Below are 21,500 nucleotides of genomic sequence, written 5' to 3' on the forward strand. Positions count from 1 at the left end.
TTATCAGTGACTCCAGACCCTAATCTGTGCAATCCCTCCATGGTGAAGCCACCATAATTTCTTCCCTGGATTATTATAATTACAACTGTTTTCGCTACTTTAGTCTTTGCTTTCTCATGTTAATTCTTCCCAGCACCCAGAGTCATCCTTTCAACATGAAAAGCCAGATCATATCACTCCTCTGCTCAAACCCTCCCGTCGACTCTTAAATAATTTGGAAGAAAAGAAAAAGAACAAGTTATTACAGCGACCTGCCAGGTCCTATACAATCTGTAACCCAGTTTATCTTTCTGATTTGATCTCTGACTACCTTCCTCTAACTGCTTCCTCGCCTGCCTGCTCCTGCAACACATCAAGTGTGTAGCCTAGGCTGGGCCGGGGCACTTGCACTGCTATTTCCTCTGCTTGGTGCTCGTCCCCTACCCGAGTGCTCCCCACACGTCTTCTCTAGTTTTATCCATGGCTTTTATCACCATTGACGCACTACAGATGTTTATTTTCTTGTTATTATCTGTTTCCTCCCACTAGAATGAAAGCTCTGTGAAGTCAGAGATTCTTTATGCACTCACGCTCATTGCTACATCCCCAAAAACAGTGTCTGTCATACACTAGGCATCCAATAAATGGTTGTTGACTTCATTAATTCAACAAGTATTTATCATCTACCTTTTCAGTTTGTCGTCCAAAGGAGAGAGAGAGAGGAAAATCAACAGGAACTTATAATACAGTGAGTTTAGGGCCACATTTGGAGAAGTGTAAGATATTCCAGGGTCATAAAGGAAGACTAGATTGGGGGAGAGTTAGATGGGAATTATTTTTTTAAAAAAGTACTCTCAGAGAAGTCTCTCAGATATCCTGCGTGTCCCAATTTGGCATAACCAGCATCCTATCCCACCCAAAGAGTTCTGGTGGTTTAGTTTTAATTATGATTATAAATGTGTTCATTATTGCCTTTATAGGTAATATCAAAATTAGGGAACATCTACTTATAGAAATTGATAGACTGTAAGTGAAGTAAAACAATAATAACAAAAACAATTTTTAAATAATATTAAACTATTTTGTAGTGCCTTGTTTACTTTTTACATTGAATTTAAGTATCTTTAAAACTTTCCTGAACAATATATTCTAATCGTGTCGGAATCTCTTTTCATTATTATTATTGTGAGTATCTGTTTTACAAAATTATGATTGTATATGTACCTACATGCCTTTTATAAATTTACACCTTTTCATGGAATACAACTTCATTTGTGCATACCTCTCCTTTGTATGGTTTGTGTGGCTTCCTCACACTCCTTCGTTTGCCCTGTTTTTCTAGTTTTTCTGGTGATTTCTCTTTCTTCAATCAGTATTGATTCAAATAAGTCATCAAATGGAAGCTTTCTTCATAGGCCGAGAGTTACAAAATCAGCCTTCCTCATCATTTTCCTTTTGTGCTCCCTTTATAGAGGTTTGTGTGTTTTTGTTGTTTTTTTTTGCTGAGGTTTTTGGTGGAGTTTATTGTCTTTCTATGTTGACAGGAGAATATAGATGACAGGCAACTTATCATTTCTTTTCCCACAGACCCTGAGATTTGCCTGTGTGACTCTTTCACTGTTGCCACCTACTCTTTGGCCTGCATTTCTCTTCCCCCAGGCCTATGGGAAGCATAAATCTCAAAATAAAAATCCCCTTCAGGTTTATAAAAATTAATAGCCAACAGTTAATAAGTGTTAAGTGTTGATAATATGCCAAACGTCTACACATACTCTGTCACTTGATCCTCATAATGTCAACCACGAGATCAGCACAGATGCAAAACCTGAGGCTCGGGGAGGGTAAGCCTGAGGTGACTTGAGTGTTATGTGGTGGAACAATCTTTTTTTTTTTTTTTTCCTTTAAGGGCAAAAATTTTTTGAGGAACTTTATGCTGCACATTTTCAAAGAGAGTCATAAAAAAGCAAAAATGTTATCTTCTCCTCACCCTAGAAATGAACAAGAAAGGCATAAAATTTCTTTTTAAATTATAATACTTAAATGTTTAGTAGCAGCATCCAAAATGAACGAAAATGGGGGGAAGCATTTACTACATATTTTAGATTTATTTGGTTTGGGTTCTCTCCATGCAGTATTGTTATTTCTTCTTTCAATTCATATTACCAGAATAATAAAAACCAGGAAAAAAGTGTAAACTTAGTGGTTGCTGAAACTGGGGAGCAGGCATTCTTGAGATCTCAGCCTGCTGGAAAAAAATTGCTCACAATTTCCTTTTGTAGTTATTTGTTTCATAAAGAATAATAGTAAATATTCTAATGTCCACATTTTGGATAGCCTTCTACTTCGTTGCTTGGATGTTTCGTTGATGTTGGTAAGGTAGTAGTCTACTTTTTGCTTTGTGTTTTTGTTTGTTCATTTTGTTTTGTTTTGTTTTTTGAATCATCATTAATTCTTTAGATCACCTGTTGATGGTGAGGTGACTGAGGAGCCCTGTGCTCCTTAACATGCAGCACTGGTCCAGGAAGCTGACAGAGAGTAACAAAGCAACGAGCAAAACTGCAGCTGTCACAAGAAATCATTAGGAATTATTGACTTGTAGAATACTGGCAATATTTGGTCTTTGTCTTTAAAGAAAGGTAATAGTGTTGCTTTCAGAAAGGCTCCTTTCCTAGTTCTCCTGGTTTTGCTCTGGAGTGAGACCCAATTAATTTGAGTAGAATGCTGGTAAAGCTCTTTAGATTTACATTCCAGGATCATTCAAGTTGGCATCACTGATGAGCACAATACAGAGATTCTCAGAAACTTGCAGGACCTGCTGCCTCACACCTGCTCACCTTCCACCCCATCACCCCTCTGACCCATGACAAAGCATTATTTTATCTCCTGAGGACAACAGATCCTACAGGATTCTACTCTGGTCTCTGGGTTTTCTGCCTAAGGAAGGCCCTTCTCTATCTGGCCCAGAAGGTTCTTCTCCTGTAATTCAAACTAACTTTGGTCTGAATTGACTGAGATGTGTCCTCCCTCCCTGATAACAACACCAGCCTGGAAGTTTCTATGGCTCTGGCTTCTAGAAAACTAAAAGCTTCCCTTGACTTTTTTTCTATCTTTTTCGTTTTTTCCAAAATATTCATCACCAAACCATTCTGGCTGGTTTGCCTTTAAACAAGTCTTGACTCCTCTTTACTATACTGTTCAGTTGGCAGCTAGAGCCATGGAGCCTAGTGACCGCAATGGCAGGTGCCACTATTGGGGAACCCATCTACCTTGCATAGCATCTTCCAACAGCAGCTGCTACTTCCTATTTGAAAGCTCAAACCCCAAGTAGACACATCACTAAGTCAGAGTTTCCAGCCAGGGGGAATTTTCTAGTTCTCAGCTCATTTGCACAACAGAGATGACACTAAACCCAGGGAGTCACATGCCCCTCCCAGCCCAGGTGACCAGCTCTTGACAACCCCCCCACTTCCCTTGGCTCTCTCTCTGATGATTCATCTGTGGATTACATGTCTTGCCCATTGAGAGAACTGTCCTCCAGTCTAGTCTCTACCAGGACATTCTCACAGTATTGAACAGTATATTTCACACCACAGTCTTTCCTACACTGTAGTCACAATTTTTTCTCATGGTTGAGTACCATCTATACTATTCATTGTTTTCCTTTGAATCAACTCAGCTTTTAACTTTAAATTTAATTTAAAGTTGTCCTAAATAATATCATTTTAAGATTAGTAGTTTGAGGTGTTAGTTATATATTTTTAAACACACATTAGTTAAACACATAATTGTGAGAACTGAGCCCGTCTGTGCCAACATGATACAATTGTTTGTTCCAGGAAATCCTTGCCCCAGAAATAAGACCATACACCAATAAATAACTTTACTGTTTGCTTCAGGAAATTTTTGCAAATGACTTTATTCGGGTAAACAATTTGATTACCTGAGCAAACTGTTATTAGATAGCAGTTTATTCCTCTAGACCCTCATCTTCTATGTTCTCAAATTCTGAATAAGTATGTCATAAACTGTGCCCAACCACAATCCATTCTCTACCTTAAAAGACCCACCTTCTTCCACTTGAGCCCAAACCTCCAAACTTTATAATCTTCCTTGAACTTTTCTTTCTGAAGTACAACTAACTAAAAATTGTCAAAGCAGTGATCTCTTTTTACAGTAAGTCTAATAAACAGTTTTGCTTGCTCAACAGGTTTTTTGATGGTCTTTTGGAAGCTGACAGTCAGATACCATGAAATTTGAAAATGTTTAACTGTATACCATCTAAAATCATCTCATCTACTATGAATGGTACACATAGTACATGTCAACAAACATTCCCTTTAAAAACAAACAATAAGAAGAAAGTGGTTCTTCTAGCATTCTGTTCTCTCCCACTCCCTGTCCCTTTCCTCCCATCCCTTATTTTTTTCTCCTCCCCATGTCCTCACTACCAAGGCCTTTTTTGCCCCTAATCTCTCCCTGCTTTCTATGATTCTGAAGGCAGAGCACTAAGGGAGAGAGGTGATTGCTGACAGTTGAGTAGATAATATTATCATGAGAGTTATAAAGTAATAACCAGCCTCTGTGGTTTGAAAAGATTGTTAACTTAAAACAGCATAATAGATCATTCATGAAGCCACTCATTACATTGCACAAGCCGTATCCAAATTTCAAGTAAATATGGAAATTCACTGCTCCAATATCAAGCTCAGATAGTTGCTTACATGGTATGATTTGAGAGGATCGGGAAGGCTCCTAAGCCCTAAATTTCTTCTTTTTCTTCCATTTCCCCCCAAAGCACAAGTTTTATATTAACTTTAACTTAAGAACCACCTTTCTGGTCCTTTGAAGACAAAAATTCTGGGAGATATAATAATAACAACCATTGATATTTACTAATCATTGTTTTAGTCAGTTCAGGCTGCTATAACAAAAGTACCTTAAACTGAGTAGCTTAAACACCAAATATTGATATTATAGTTCTGAGGATTGGAGACCAAAATCTGTGTCTGGTGAGAACCCTCTTTCTGGTTTACAGATGGCCATCTTCTTGCTATGTCTTCACATGGAAAAGAGAAAGAGAGCAATCTCATGTCACTTCTTTTATTTTATTCTTCAGTTACAGTCAACATTCAATATTATATTAGTTTCAAGTGTACAGCATGCTTCTTTTATTTTATTCTTCAGTTACAGTCAACATCAATATTATATTAGTTTCAAGTGTACAGCATAGTAGTTAGACATTTATATAACTTACAAAGCGATCTCCCCAATAAAGCTAGTCCCCCCCGGCACCATGCGTAATTATTACAATATTATTTACTATATTACCTATACCGTACTTTATAGTTTCATGACTATTTTGTAACTGCCAATTCGTACTTCTTAATCCCTTTACCTTTTTCACCCAGCCTCCCTACCCCTCCTACTTGTCAATCACCAGTTTGTTCTCTGTATCTATGAGTTTCTCTTGTTTTGTTTGTTCATCTATTTTGTTTTTTTAAATTGCACATACAAGTGAAATTATATGGTATTTATCTTGCTCTGTCTGACTTATTTCACTCAACCTAATATCTTCTAGTTCTATCTATGTAGTCACTTCTTATTGGCTGAATAATATTCCATTGTATATATGTAGTATATCTTTATTTTTTATTTGGATTGCTTTTTTTTAATTACAGTTAACATTCAATATTATTTTATATTAGTTACAAGTGTACAGCATAGTGGTTAGGCATTATATAATTTATGAAGTGATTGTACCACATCTTCTTCAGCCATCTATCAGTGGACACTTTGGTCTTGTTTTCTTGTCCATTCAACCCCCCATGTCTTATGATTGAAGCACTTAACCCATTTACATTTGAAGTAATTATTGATATGTATGTAGTGATTGCCATTTTATTATTCATTTTTTTAATCTTTTTCTTCTTCTTCTTAAAGAACTTCCTTTAATATTTGCTATAATATTAGTATTGTAATGATGAACTCCTTTAGCTTTTTCTTGTCTTGGAAGTTCTTCACCTGTCCTTCGGTTCTAAATGGTAGCTTTGCTCGAGTAATCTTGGTTATAGGTCTTTACCTTTTATCACTTTGAATATTTCTTTCCAATCCCCTCTGGCCTGCGAAGTTTCTGTTGAGAAATCAGCTGACTGTCTAATGGGAGCTCCCTTGTAGGTAACCGCTTTTCTCTTACTGCTTTTTAAATTCTGTCTTTGTCTTTAACTTTTCGCATTTTAATTATGATGTGTCTTGGTGTGGGCCCATTTGGATTCATCTTGTTTCGAACTCTCTGCACTTTCTGGGCTTATATGTCTTTTGCCTTTGTCAGGATAAGAAAGTTTTCAGTCATTATTGCTTGAAATAGGTTTTCAATCCTTTGCTCTCTCTCTTCTCCTTCTAGTACCCCTATAATGTGAATGTTGGTACACTTGATGTTGTCCCAGAGGTCTCTTAAATTATCCTCATTTTTTTAAATTCTTTTTTTTTTTTTTTTTGCTGTTCTGATTGGGTATTTTCTACTACCTTGTCTTCCAGATCGCTGATTCAATTATCTGCTTCATATAACCTGCCATTGATTCCATCTAATGTATTCTTCATTTCCGACTTTTTTTATAGTTTCTACTGCTTCTGTAAGTTCTCACTGATGTCATCTAATCTTCTCCTAAGTTCACTGACCATCCTCATAGCCAGTGTTTTGAACTCTGTATTGGGTAGATTGCTTGCCTCCATTTTGTTTTGTTCTTTTTCTGGAGCTTTGTCCTATGCTTTCATCTGGGATGTTTTTTGTCTCCTTGTTTTGGCTGCCTCCCTGTGTTTTTTTTCTACATATTGGGTAGATCTGCTATGTCTCCCGGTCTTGCCAGGTTACTCTTATGTAGTAAGTGTCCTGTGAGGCCCAGTGGTACAAACTCCCTGCTCACCTGAGCCAGGTGCTCCAAAGTATTTCTTGTGTGGGTTGTATGTACTCTCCTGTTGTAGTTGAGCCTCGATTACTGTTGGCACATCAGTAGGTATAATTGACCCTCAGGCTGACTGGCTGTGAGAACTGGCAATGACTATAGCAGAAGATCTATTATGTGGGGGCTGACCACACAGAGTGGGATTTAGTGTAGTGGGGCTCTGGTGCCTGCTGAGTCCAACTTTTGGGTATACCTTTTGTAGAGCTAATTGGGTGGTGCTCTAGTGCAGTCTGAAACTAATCACTAGTTGTGTTGGTTCTGGGGCCTCTTAGGAGGGGTTCTGGTGCAGGCCCAAGTCAGTCCCGCCTGTGCCTGGCTCAGGGCCACCTGGTAGAAGCTACCAAGTGATCTGTGGTTTGTAGCTAACTGTACTTGGCTTGGAGATACCTGGGAGAGACTATGCTGCAAACTGAGGAAGGCAGCCACTGGAACTGAGCTGAGTGAGGCTTAGCAAGAGGCACAGGGCATGCTGAGGCCAGCCAATGCTTGTTTGGGCTTTGTGGACATTTCAGAGATTTTTAAGGAAGTTCACAGCATGGGCTGAGGCCAGCTGCTTGAAAGTATCAGCCGCTGAAAGATGTTCGGGTCTGTGTGCGAGAAGGGCGGGGCAAGTTCGATGGAGATTGATTTGGCACCTGCCTGTGCCTGCAGGCTGGGTTGGGGGGAAAGCTCAGCAAAGGAATAAAATGGTAGAGAAAGCTGCCCCTCCAGCTCTCACCCTGAAGCCAGACCGTTCAGTTCCTCCCTCTATGTTCCTGGCACTTTTCGAGCTGCTGCACCAGCACTGGAGCTCAAAGTAAGTGAGTCTATGAGGATTAAGTCTGTGCGCAGGCCCTTTAAGAAGATGCCTGGGTCTGTAGCAATTCTCCATCTCCCCCAGAAGGAATCCCAACTGATTTTCATAGCCAGATGTTGTGGGGACTTTTCTTCTCAGCACTGGTGGTCTAGGCTGGGGAGCCCTGTGTGGGACTGGGACCCCCTTGCTCCTCAGGAAGGGGGTCTCCACAAATGAGATATCTCTCCCAATTCTCAACTGCCACATGTGAATGTGGGACCAGATCATTTTGCATCTCTACCCCTCCTGCCAATCTTGGCATGGCTTCTTCTTTGTATCCTTAGTTATAAGAGTTATGTTCAGCTAGTCTTCAGGTGGTTCTCAAGGGTGGTTGTTCTATAATTTAATTGTAATTTTGATGTGGTCATGAGAGGAGGTGAGCACAGTGTTTATCTACTTTGCCATCTTCATGTCTCTTCTTATAAGGGCACTAATTTCATTCATGAAGGCTCCACTCTTATGACTTAATCACTTCCCAAAGGCCTCATCTCCACATAGCATCACATTGGGGATTAGGCTTCAATATATAAGTTTCTAAGAATATAACATTTAGTCCATAGCAACCATTTACTATTGCTAAGATCTGTTTCAAGGTGTTTATGGGCATTACGTGTTTTGATTCTTAAAGAACTCTCTGAATAAGAGGTACTATTTTTCCCAATTTAGAGATGAGGAAACTTAAAAGGTTTGATAACCTGCCCAACATTACACACCTGCTAAGTGGCAGATCCTAGCAGTCTCACCAAACGCGATTGCTTCCCTAACATTATGGAGAGTGGATTCATGATGTAAAAACAACATCTGACAGTATAACCACCATCGTTCTTACAGCTTACACATTCATTTTCTTATTTCTTCATCAGGACACCCCCTGGAGGAGGCAAGATAGGTGCTAATTTTAGCAATAGTTTGTCAATTCAGTTTCCTCTGCGGTAAGGCTACAGCATGTTGGGGAAGAAATGAGGAAAAAGCAGAAAGAGACTGAGAAGAGACAGAACTGAAGGGAAAGGGTGCAAAATGGAGCTGGACTCATAAATACAGAAACAGATTAGCGGTTGCCAGAGGCAGAGGTTGGGAGGGTAAAATAGGTGAAGGGGATCAAAAGATACAAACTTCCAGTTATAAAATAAATAAGTCCTGGGGTATAATGTACAGCACGGTGTTACTATAGTCAATAACACTGTATTGCATATTTGAAAGTTGCTAAGAAAGTAGATCTTTAAAGTTATCATCATAAGAAAAAAGTTGTAACTATGTATGGTGATGGATGTGAACTAGACTTATGTCATGATCATTTCACAATATATAAAAATGTTGAATCGTTATGTTGTACACTTGAAACTAATATAAAGTTAATTTAAAGAAAATGAGCTGGGTCCTCACTCTGCTCCTGGGACCTGCTCTGTTTACACAAAACACTACTGTTATATTTAGGTAGTAAGTCTCCCAAGACAGCATCTCACTTTGAGAAGGAGAAACCCATATTCTCTATAAAATACAGGAAGCACTATAGAGGCAAGGAAAACACTTCCACTGAGATTCGTCATAAATAAAACATAGTGGTAAACAAAATAAGAGATTGAAGAGTTAAAACTCTCACTGTACTTCCCTGAAGAAGAAATAAATCCATATTGGGGTTCAGGCTTGATTATAGGTTTTAAATTATTTTAGGGATATTTGCAATTCCAAGATAGAAAATTCGGGGCAATAAAAAAAGAAAATAACTATTTTAAAATGGTGTCAGGGAATTAGTACCTCTTACTATTTCTAATGGCTGCTTAGATTGGGTACCTACCATGTGATGGGCACATCATCTATAGTATCCATTTGTTTCTCACAACAACTCCATGCAGTAAGAATTATTAGCTTCATTTTCAGATTAGGATGCTGAGACTTAGAAGGCTAACATAAAGCTAGAAGTTTACATATAGAGATTCAAAACCAGGGTTGTCCTGCTCCAAAGGCTATGCTTCATCCCAATAAAGCTTCCAGATCAGTCCTACCTTTTCCTTACATCAAAGAGAAGAGAATAGACTGGGATGGCAATCACAGAGTTCCCATTTGTGTGTCGCTAATGCCATCCCATTGACTGCCTCAAGACAGCCTTTTTCAAATATAAAGTATTATGTTTAAGCACAAGGAAACCTAATTCATTTGAAATACAGCATAAATTTTAGCTTTAGTTTGTTTTGTTTTGTTTTGTTTTTTGAGAACAATAGAGCAGAGGCTTTTGAACTCTTCTGCACTTGCCCCACAGAATGAAAAGCCCTTGACATCATGCCCTAGTACACAAAAATACACATGTATATAACGGAAGTTTCACAAAAACAATACTATACATGTGAGAAGCACTCCATTTTAAATTCTAGTATAGTCTTTCTTTCTTTCTTTCTTTCTTTCTTTCTTTCTTTCTTTCCTTCTTTCTTTCCTTCCTTCCTTCCTTCCTTCCTTCCTTCCTTCCTTCCCCTTTTTAAAATTATTGTGGTAAGAACACCCAACATGAGATTTGCCCTCTTAACAAATTTTAAGTGTGCAATTCAAAACATTACACCATTGAACAGCCTCCCCAAACCACCATACTACTCCTGCTTCTGTGTTTGACTATTTTAGATATCTCGTCTAAGTGGAATTCTGTAATGAAAAACAGTTTGAAGACTCCTCAAAAATTGAAAAATAGATCTTTTCTTTTTTAAAAAACAGATCAAGATCCACTGTACTGATATCAGGATCCATTCATGTGTTGCTACGAGAATATGAAATACATTTATTGCAAGGGAACTTGAATAGTTTTTTGCTTTAAATTACACAGTACAGTAAAGGTAGTATTGAAGACTTGTGAATCAAATAGGAAGAGACTGGTGGTGGGGGGACAAAAAAGAGAGATTTAAAAAATTAAGTATTAATGGCAACTCAGTGGAAATATTGACACACATGCATTTTTAATTCTTGAAAAGAGGAAGCGATGCCACTTATAAATGCTGCTTATTTTTTCCTACAGTTTGATCAAAAATGATGAAAGACCAGATTTTCTTCACTAAGCAAACATTTTAAAGTTCAAAGGAAATTAAAACTCAAAGGTTAGTTCATTTTCGTTGTCTCAAATAATATTCATCAGCTCACTTGCTAACTAGGGCAAGTCTCTCTCTTAAGCAAAAACACCAAAGAACATGGATGTCATTTGTCCACTAGATGGCGATACAGAACAGGAGTAGACTTCTTACCCTTATTTACTGACAAGTAGGTTGATCTATGCAGCAGCAGAATTTAGAAACCCAGGGTTACCCAATAACTCACACAAATTTAGCCTGAAAGTTTACTCTGTGCTCCTGGCATGTCTTTGCCTTTTGTTGGAACATCCTGGGATTTTAGCTTCATTCTTGCCGACAGGCTGGCATTTAAAAATAGTAGTATTTCTGGTTATTTCCTTATGGCAGTACAGATGAATTGCTGTTGTATAAAGTCAAAGCCATCATAATATCTGCATTTATTAATAATCTGCAAAGTTAGCATGTACCACTAAGCTTTTATTTCTTGCCTCTTCCATATAACATTTAAGAAATACCATGGGTCCTCGTGTCATTTCCCATTGCTAACAATTTCTATCTCTCTTAGCTGTTCTATATATTTTAAAGTCACTGGAAATATTTAATGGACATTATAGTTCTTATTGTTGAACCGAAAAGAATGATATTCTCAAATACACATTGGCAAGCCATTTCCCCTGAAAGAACTAAAAGCTGATAAGTTGGAAATGTATCATAAATTTAAAAAGTATGCTTTTAGCAATATGGTATTATTATTATGATGATGATAATAATCCCATGTATGAAAGATTTTTAAATTCTCATCAAGTGGTGTTTGTTCATAAGACTTAGTTATATTTGCTTTCAAGTTTTACTTATTTTTATAATATTTTTGATGTAGGCAAAGAGAAGATACTTATAAATGGGTTTCTTTTGCTATTTATATTTGAATGTCATTTGAATTTTTGTGAGTACATATTACTTTTACAAACAGGAAAATAAAGATGTTTTTGCTATAAAAACAATATATAACTATGAGGAAATCTTGGATTTTAGTATGGCATAACCTAGAAAGTTATTACTAACAGGTCAATTGAGTGCTCACATGATTTAAGTGCTGTGTAGGTTAACTTTGACCATGAATTGCTGATTTAGGAAATAATATTTATTAGGCCATTTCCGCCATATTCTTATCTATAATTAAGTATCCTTTTTTAAATGGAAAGCATATCAAGTTTTTCATTATTCTTACTGTAAAACAATTAGTAAGACAACTGGTAATTGTACCTTTCATTGTTAAAACAGCAAAATCATATTTTACTATACTTCAAGCTACACAGTAACCCACATCTATGTGGTGGTCCATAGGTTTAGAGCATAAGAAGCACTTTCCCTTGTATTAGCTCATTTTGTACTTCTAATAAAGTGGAGCACATCAAGCTTCTAAGATAAAATTCTCCACATGAGGTCGTATACCTACTAAGTTACAGAGCTGGGAAGAACCATGTGATTCTGGGAAGTCCTTTTGGCACACGTGTAAAGTATTGGGTGCTCTTTCTTGCTTTTTCTTCGCCTGCATGTGAGGAGTGAGCCAGGAGGAGGGACAGGAATAATTCAGAACAGGCTGTGTGTGCCCATCATGCTCACACCCAATGTTGAATGAGTTCTTCCTGACACCTATGGGGAAGACTATATAGGGCCTGCTGATGCTGAATCCTGATGCCATACTGATTTGTGACATTGTCCATCACCTTTCAAACTGCATCTCCCTGAGGCACAGTCATGTGTTTATTCAACTGATAAGTACATATTGACCACATCCTGAGTGCCAGGGACTTGTGTCAGGTGCCGCATATGCAGAGGTGAGCACAGCAGACAGGCTCCCAGCCCACACTGAGTTTAAAGTCTGGCCGGGGAGACAGACATGAACAAAATAAGCACACAGACAAACACATAATCACTAATTCCACCGTAAGACAAAAGTAAAGTCCTATATCAGAGTCAATAACAGAGTGAGACATAATTTAGGTGGGGAGAGGTATGTCAGGAAGCTTCTCTCAAGAAGCGTTATTTAAGTTTAGTGAGTAGGAATTTACTAGGAAAGATTTCAGGAAATGTTCCAAGAAGAGGGAATGCCCTGTACAACAGCCCTGAGTTAGGAAAATGCTTCGTTTGTTGGAGGAACAGAAGCTCCCCAGTGGGGCGAGCAAAGGAGGTGGTGGGAGGAACAGAGAGGCAGGCAGGGGCCCCAGCATGGGGACCTTTTGTATTTTACCCCAACAACAGTGGCAAGCCACTGATAAGTTTTGAGTAGAGAAGATATGGAATCAGACTTAACATTTTAAAAAGATGACATCGGCAGCTTCACTTAGATTAGAATGGAGTGAAGGTCACGGTGGGACACTGGCTCACAGGTACTGACTAGTCTGGGAAGAGATGGCCATTGCAGTAGGATGGTGGTGGGGAGGTGAAGGGAGAGACACACGCCCGACTTGGGGTTGAATAGCAAGCATCTAAAGAGTGAGGGAAAAGGATGTGGGGCTGTCATCCACTGAGAGTGGAAAGGGGAGAGGAGCGGGTCTGGTAACTGGGGAAAGGGGTGCTCATGAGGTAAGATATGGGCTTAATAGGGATGAGGTGTGTGGGAGATGTTCAAGTGGAGATGCAAGGAAGGCATTTGGATTTAAGGGTTCATTGCTGAAAGGAAAGGATTACACTGGAGCCATGGCTTTGAGAAATCCTGGAGGTGGCATTAAAACCTGATGAGAAAGAGCACAAGGAAAAGAAAGGAAGGCCCAGAACTCAGCCCAAAGGAGCTTCTATATCTAAAAAGTAGGTAAAGGAGCTGGAGAAGGGGCCTCCAGAGGGGTAGGATGAAAAGCAGGAGAGTGTGGTATCTAACCAGGCAGAGAAGAGAAGCTTCCTGAAAAGGAAGTGGCTAAAGATACAAATGCTGCCGATAGGCAGATAAGATGAGGACCATAACCTGCATCTTGGAAAAGCACTTGGCAGTGGTTCAAAGAAGAGAGCACTACATATTAGAAATGCAGTTTCAACTAGAAGTAGCTGGTATCTTTCTTTACTTTCAAGGAGGACCTTTTACCCACATAGCTATAAAGTGGGCCTGACTGGAATATTTGATATTAGAGCACTCAAATTTCTGAACTTTCTATAGTAGCCAGATTGGTACAAACTGATTACATTACTTTTTTTCTAATACTTAATTATGAAAATTTTCAACCATATAGAAAAGTTTAAAGTATTGTACCACAAATACCATGTATCTATCGCCTAGATTCTACAATTAACATCATGCTATACCTGCTTTATCATGTATCGATCCATCTAACCAGCCTTCTATCCATCCACCAATCTATCTTATTTTTCAGATGCATTTAAAAGTAAGTTTAGACATAAGAACATTTCATAACTAAACACTCTAGTAGCTATATCATTAACTAGCATTCAATATCTGTTTACAGTTCTTTTTCTTGTGAGGTAAAATTTTAAAAGAATGAAATGCCGAAATATTCAGTGTACCAAATGAAGCCTTTGACAAATGCACATCTTTGTGTACCCATCTCATTAAGGTATTGAACATTACATCACCCCAGAGAGTTTGTCACTGCTGCTTTATCTTTAGGCAAGTGCAGATACTGTAGGTAAGGGGTCCTGATGCTGGACTCATGGTAAGAACCCAGCAAGTGTTAATTCCTTTCTCCCTTCTGCCAGCAAACTCTACCACCCCTTATATAGATTCACCCGCATTTTTACCAAGATAGAAATAGACATTGAACTCTTCCTAAAAGTGCTATTGTAAACATTTCACAATAAACCCTTTGTAGAGAAGAACAATGGTGTCCAGTGAACCAACCCCAACTCAGGAAATCATAATTCCCAACTCAGAATCCTGCTCTGGTGGTGCTGAGCAAGCTTATGTCACAGTCCTCTTATTGGTAAAACCGGAACAATAACCATCTATATCATACAAGTATAACAACTACCTTTCTATTTTAATATATTAACTAAAATAGCCCTGGGAATTAAGGTAAAAAGACTTTAATACCGGGTTGTGAACATATTGACTAACCTGATGTATTTTCACAGTTTGCCCCATTGGTGCCCCATGCTCCCCACATTGCTACCGCAAGGCCTGTAATGCACAAGCCCGAGTTAGAAACATTCTGTGTGGAGTGTTACACCTGCTCAGATTTAGCACCGGAATTGGGACTAGAGCCGCTAACTTGGTCTCCCCAGTTCAAATATCTATTGTTAACAACCCCTGAAAGAGGTTGCGGGATCAGTTATATGTTTATTTTCTTGCTTTTGTTTTGTCTAATAACTCTGGGATTTAAGAAGATCATTCATGAGAGTGATTTGTTGAAATGAAGAGAAAGTTTCTCAATCACTCACCCTAAGCCTGGTTTGAAGGAAGTTTTAAGCTACCTCATAAGTTGAGGTAGCAGCACCTTTTAAGAATTAATAAAAATTTGCTTGAGCATCTACCCAAGCTCTGTGAGAAGTCTAATTATCTCCCTGAATTACTTGTTAATTCTTGAGATTTTACAGACTCATGTTCACTTCTAGTTCCAAAGTCCTGCACTTGCCAAATCCCCTTGCAGTCCACGTACACTGTTGTCTTTTTTTCCGCTCTGGGCCAACCCAGACATGGAATTCAGCTTCTTTTTGTTGATTTACCCCCCAAAACAATTTTCTCAAGCAAAGCCTTGTGGAATCTTATTTCTCTCTCTTTAAACTCTCTCCCTTCTGCTCTCTTGACTGTTGTACCCCCATTCCCAAGTTCCTACTGATGTTTAGATTCAGATAGGTTTAGCTATGACTTTACTCCCTTATATTTTCCATCCATGGCCCCAGGGCCTTATTTACCCCCTAACAAGTGGATAATCAAGGTATTTTTCTAAACAAAGATAATTCTCTAGGAGTAACTTTGGTGCACATTCTCAAAAAAATGTTTATATATGTACATATATATACACACACAAATACACATATGTATAGACATACATATAACTATATAAATAATTGTATAAATATGTGGTTAATTAAATAATACATATTGTATATACATACATACACATAAATATATATACCCTGCTACATACATTCATCTACATAATCAAAACCACTATGGGAGTAATGAACTCTAGCTCCTGCCTCATTCTGTTGGGTTTTAATTCTCATCTTTTTGTTTCTGCATTGCTACAGATTCTCCTCAAGGATTGAAATGGATCCCATCCAGTTTGCACTGTTTAGTTTGGAAAATAGGAAACTGGAAATATTTGTTCGGTCACTCACATATTCAACCACACATTCACTCAACATTCAGTAATCAAGCACCCACAGTATAAATTCCATATCAGATCCTATGGAAGAAAAAAGATAAATAAAGAAGGGAGGGGTGCATGTATTCAGAAATTTAAAATCCAGCTGGATGTACAACACTTAACACGCCAAACAAAACATCCCCAAATACACAATTCTCATCAGAAGAACAGCAAATTAGAACAGAAAGCTAAAGCCTTGCAGTGCACACCAATGCCGCTGCTTCAGCAGAATGAGCAGGAGGAAAAAAACCACTGTGGTCAAAAGAAACTGCTGGCTTATGGATTTTTTTAAATTACAATTTGCATGCTCTTCTAACAGCGTTAGTTCTGCTTAGGTGGCAGAGTGCCTTTCATGAAAGTATGAGCTCAGTCTTGTCTTACGCCTGTTTGAAAAAGAGGTCAGGTAAAATGATTGGAGTAACAGCACCAGGCTAGTCAGAAACCACAGTGTATTTCAGATGAGACAAAAAAAAAACCACACACTGGAAATTTTTTGCCCGCTAAAAACCCCTTGAAGTTGTCTCAGAAACACACATATAGGCAATTTCCTCTTTTCTTTGTCTTTAGGAGTGTCCTCAAGGGAAATAGCTTTCCAAACTCACCTTGTTAGACCAATAGAGCAGTTGAGCAGCCTGGGTTAAGCAGCAAATGCCCCCTGTGTGTTAAGGCAGCACATGGTCAGGAAGAACTTGGAACTTGTCTGTGTCTGGCTCCACTGCACAGGCCTTGGAAAGAAGTCGTTCTGATTCACCCGAGTCAACACAAACTCACAAGTCAGGAGGACTAGGAGCCCAGTCCTGCTAACACACTGGCTATGCTTTGGGTTGTTGTTTTCTTTGCTGCCAGTCTGCTTCAACACTGCAGCAAAAGGGGGAAGATATAGAACAGACAAGGTAAATAATAAGAGAGGTATTTTATTTTTTAACCTCTCTATATGGCTGTATTTGGGATCAGGAACTTAATACTTATGTAGCTTTTCCAAATCTCTTTTATAACTAAACTCTACACGTAATATTCTAATAGTTTAAAACATTTTAAACCACTTTGCAACAGAAATGAATAATGACTGAATACATCTGCAAAAATCCATGCCATATATATTGTTAGAATGTCTATCTGTATAAAAGCTGAGTAACTTCATTAATGTTCACTTGACATTAAATGGACCCAAAGACAGAAAACATAAGGACTCTTTTCATCCTATGTGCTGATAGGCATGGTCTATATGTATTAATGATTTTTTAATTCACAAATCAGATGTATTTTTAATGTACCCTAGAGGAATTTATATATGAGTTTCATGAAAAATAACAAGTATTAAGATACCGAAGGATGATATTTGTGTATGAAGAAGAAAAATATGATCACCTGTTTCTCGATGGTAGTGAAACATGATAAATGACTTCTTTCCATAGACCCTCCAAAACAGAGTGAGGCAGGTACAGGAGTCCCCCCTTATCTGCGGGGAACACGTTCCAAGATCCCCAGCGGATGCCTGAAACTGCGGATAGTACTGAACTCTACTCGTACACTCTTATGATAAAGTTTAATTTATAAATGAGTCACAGTAAGAGATTAACAACAATTAATAATAAAATGAAACAATTACAACAATCTACTGTATAAAAATTAGGTGAATGTGGTCTTTCCGTCTCTCAAAATATATTAATATACTGTACACACGTTTTCACTTAAAAGAAGCACTTAATGGCTTCTCTTTGGCGTATCCAAATTGCCAACATCACTACTCTTGTGCTTTGGGGCCATTATTAAGTAAAATAAGGATTACTCGGGCACAGCACTGTGATATAGCAGCAGTCCATCTGATAACCAAGATAGCTACTAAGTGACTAACCAGCGGGGACCTTATATAGCATAGATACGCTGGACAATGGGATGAGTCATATCCTGGACAGGACAGAGTTATATCCTGGGACTTGTGACATTTCATTATGCTGCTCAGAATGGCACATAATTTAACACTTAATGTTTATTTCTGGAACTTTGCATTTAATATTTTCAAAACATAGTTGACAACAGGTAACTGAAACCACGGAAAGCGAAACTGCAAATGAGGGGGGACTACTGTATTCATACTTTATCAAAGTGAGTTAGACAATGCTTTTCTAGGAATTGGTTCTGTTTCTCCTTGTGTACTTCTGTGAAAAAATTAAAGGTAAGTTATTTGTTAGCGGAAATGTCAACGGTCATCATTTGAAAACATTTAGCAAAGTGAACCTGGCATGCTGAATGGGATCCTAAGAGAACTGTGCCTCAGTTTCATAAATTTGCAGTTCTTAGTTCTCATATTCCCAACCCATAGAAGAACTGGCTATTCCTGGGAAACCTTATTTCTCAATTAATGTTTCTTTTTATTCTTTTTACTTATTTACACTGCTTAATGAAATCAGGCCCTTGCCTGATATACCCTAACTTGAAACTCCTTAAAGTTAATGCTTCGAATTCTATAAATTATAACCAGATTTAAAATTAATTCTCTAAGTTTGTCTGAGTGCTAGAAAAGTCTCTTTGTATGACAGAAGAGATATTACAAACAAGTGGAGAAAGGACAGACTATTGACAAATGATATTGAAAATATCAGTGGTAACTCAGCGCAGTAGGATTTCAGGTGACTTGTAATGTATTTCTTCATATTTTAAATAATTCTTTGAATTTTAGCAATGATCATGAATTATTTGTATAATCAGAAAGTTATTTCCATTGTAAAATTGCAGTATTGAAAAAATTGGCTTCCTATATGCAAATAAATAAAATGAGATCTTAACCTAAAACTCTATTCACAGATAAGTTATAGAAAGGATAGAAATATGTGAATAAAAACTTTTATACTATTAGAAGAAAATATACAGATTATCTTCATGATCTTGAGTTAAGCAGAATTTCTTAAAACAAGACAGAAAGCATGAATAATAAATGGTAAGATTTATAAATTTGCTTATAATTTTTAAATGACATAAAAATTAAAGCTTAACTTAAAAATTTTATTAAAAAACAAACCACAGACTAGAAGATATTTGTAATATGCATTATCAAAATATCTAAGATACACAAAGAATAAAATTAATAAGCAACAAAACAAACTCCCCAATTTTTAAAAAAATGGGCAAAAAATATGAATAGGAAACAGAAAAGGAGAACAAAATTACCAAAAGTCACAAAAAATATGCTCCTCCTCACTACACTTAGAGAAATATAAATTAAATTAGATACCTCCTTATATCCCTCTGATTATCTACAAAATGTTTAACCTGGCAATATGTGTGGTTGAAAAAGATGTAGAAAATAGGAATTTTCATATTCTACCAGTCAGAATGAAAATAAAGTTAACTATTTTGATATCAAATTAACAATACATTAAAGCTAAAAATTTACATCCCTCATGACCTAGGAAGTTCTCCTCCAGAGAAACTTGCAAATATGGGCACAGGAGACAGCTACAAAAAAGTTGGGAACAATCTAAAATCCATCAGAAGGAGAATGAAAAATAAAGGACATTATATTCCCAAGGACATTAAAATAGCAGTTTTAGAAAAAACTGGGAGAGGAAAAAAACAGGTTGCAGAAATATTTGAATGGTAGGATACAAATTATTTTAAATTTAAAAAACACTGTATATATTGAAGATGGATACATATAAATGTAATAAATAGAATTATGTACTGCAGGATACTACCACGGGTTGTCCCTTGGGAGAATAGTAGAGGAAGGTAGTTGAGGAAGAAAGCAAAATGGACCTGAATTTTATCTTAATATCATATTACTGTTATTAAAAAAACTTATAAAGCACATTGCAAAACATATAAATAATGTACTTAGACTCTCTTTCCCGCTGGTCGCATATCCAACCAAATGACCAGGGTCATGGAGGCCGGGCTGCAGGAGAAGGACCTGCAGGGTTCTTGGGTGGGACTGCAATTTAGCACTCATGGGAATGGATCAGTGCTCCAGTCTCAATTTCTATTTACAGTCATGATATGGGTGAAACACTACTGGATACCCAGCACGAATCTAGATGATGTCATGTAGAGTGCCCACTGTGACCCACCTCACTCATAGACACCACAAGACACTAATAAGAGGTTCTGAAATAGAAACCCTTAGCATTGGAGGGAAAAACAGCTCTCAGCCTGAAGAAGATTGTATTGAGAAAACAAATTGAAGAAAAATTCAGATTGTATATGGGATTGGTCAAGTCAGTCTCAAAATTTCTCTCTCCAAAAAACACCTGCCTTTCAACACCTCTCTCAGCATGAGGAACACACATTATGAAGAAAGACATTTTTTTGAGGCACCTGCATAGTCTGTTTCAGACTCCTCATCAGTGTATGTTGCTCTATGTGACCTTATCCTTCATACTGGACTTTTGGGAGCTTTTAGAATCAGTTTTTGTCTAAGCAAATCTGTGTCTATGTTAAAAAAAAAAAAAAAAATCCTTTGCCAAATCCTTCAGAGGTTACTATATTTACATATGGTTTAACACCAAACTTTACCAAAGCTTTTTGATAAAACCAGAAAAAAAAAAGATAATTTGCTTAAAAATAAACATTTGTACTTCCCTAGTGTTACTGGGGGACCTTTCAGGCTGGTTTGGGTGATTATAGCTGGACTCTGTTGCAGCAATGGAAGCCACTCATAGTTTGGCTTTTACCATAAAGAGGTGGAAAGGCTTAGGAGGTCAAGAGGCCAAAGCAAGAGCACAAGCACTCCCTCTGGGACTTCACTGGACATTGCTTGGACAGAGGTGGGGCGTAAATCTTCGCCCAGCTTTGCTGAAGGAAACCAAGCTCTGTGTTGATTTTATAACTATATAAAAATAGTTAGCGACTATTTTTATTTGTCAATATCCTAAAAAATTATTGAGAAGTCCATATCATTAAAAAATATCTCTCTCAACCCAAAGATAAGGCAAACAGTTTTCTTTTGAGAAAAGCACAGCTTGATATTTTTCTCCTCTAGATTTCTAGGTCACTTCAAGGACAAACTTTAATGTTTGATACAAGTATCATAAGTGTTATGATTAAATAGCTATATTTCTCAGAAGATTCCTATCTTTTTTTTTTTGTAATTTCCCCTCTTTTTTACCGGGCCTACTTAATATAAATTTACCTTAATAAGTGTCTCTTGGAAATAAAACATTCCATAAGTTCTACATATTAATTACTAGCTGGAACACCCAGAGATAGGCATTCACAGCACTATTTGACATACCCCTGAAGATGAGGCTGATAACCAGCAGGCAGGGATTCCCAGCCAGCATACTGGCCAGTGTGCATCTTAATTGGTTAGTACCTGAGCCTTACTGGGAGTTCAACACCACACACATATGTGTTTTTCTCA

General features: G+C 37.6%; 1 long non-coding RNA gene across 1 annotated transcript in view; it reads right to left on the reverse strand.

The window, feature by feature from the left end:
* The window catches only part of LOC112469268, a 76,701-nt gene extending 59,732 nt beyond the window's left edge, over positions 1-16,969 (reverse strand). Inside the window, exon 1 of the long non-coding RNA XR_003042598.1 lies at positions 16,744-16,969. This is a non-coding gene — a long non-coding RNA (uncharacterized LOC112469268). The remainder of the gene's footprint in view (positions 1-16,743) is intronic.
* Between the last annotated feature and the right edge of the window lie 4,531 nt (positions 16,970-21,500).

This window comes from Pteropus alecto, unplaced genomic scaffold (genome assembly GCF_000325575.1).
Source record: "Pteropus alecto unplaced genomic scaffold, ASM32557v1 scaffold146, whole genome shotgun sequence".
In the NCBI taxonomy this organism is placed as follows: Eukaryota; Metazoa; Chordata; class Mammalia; order Chiroptera; family Pteropodidae; genus Pteropus; species Pteropus alecto.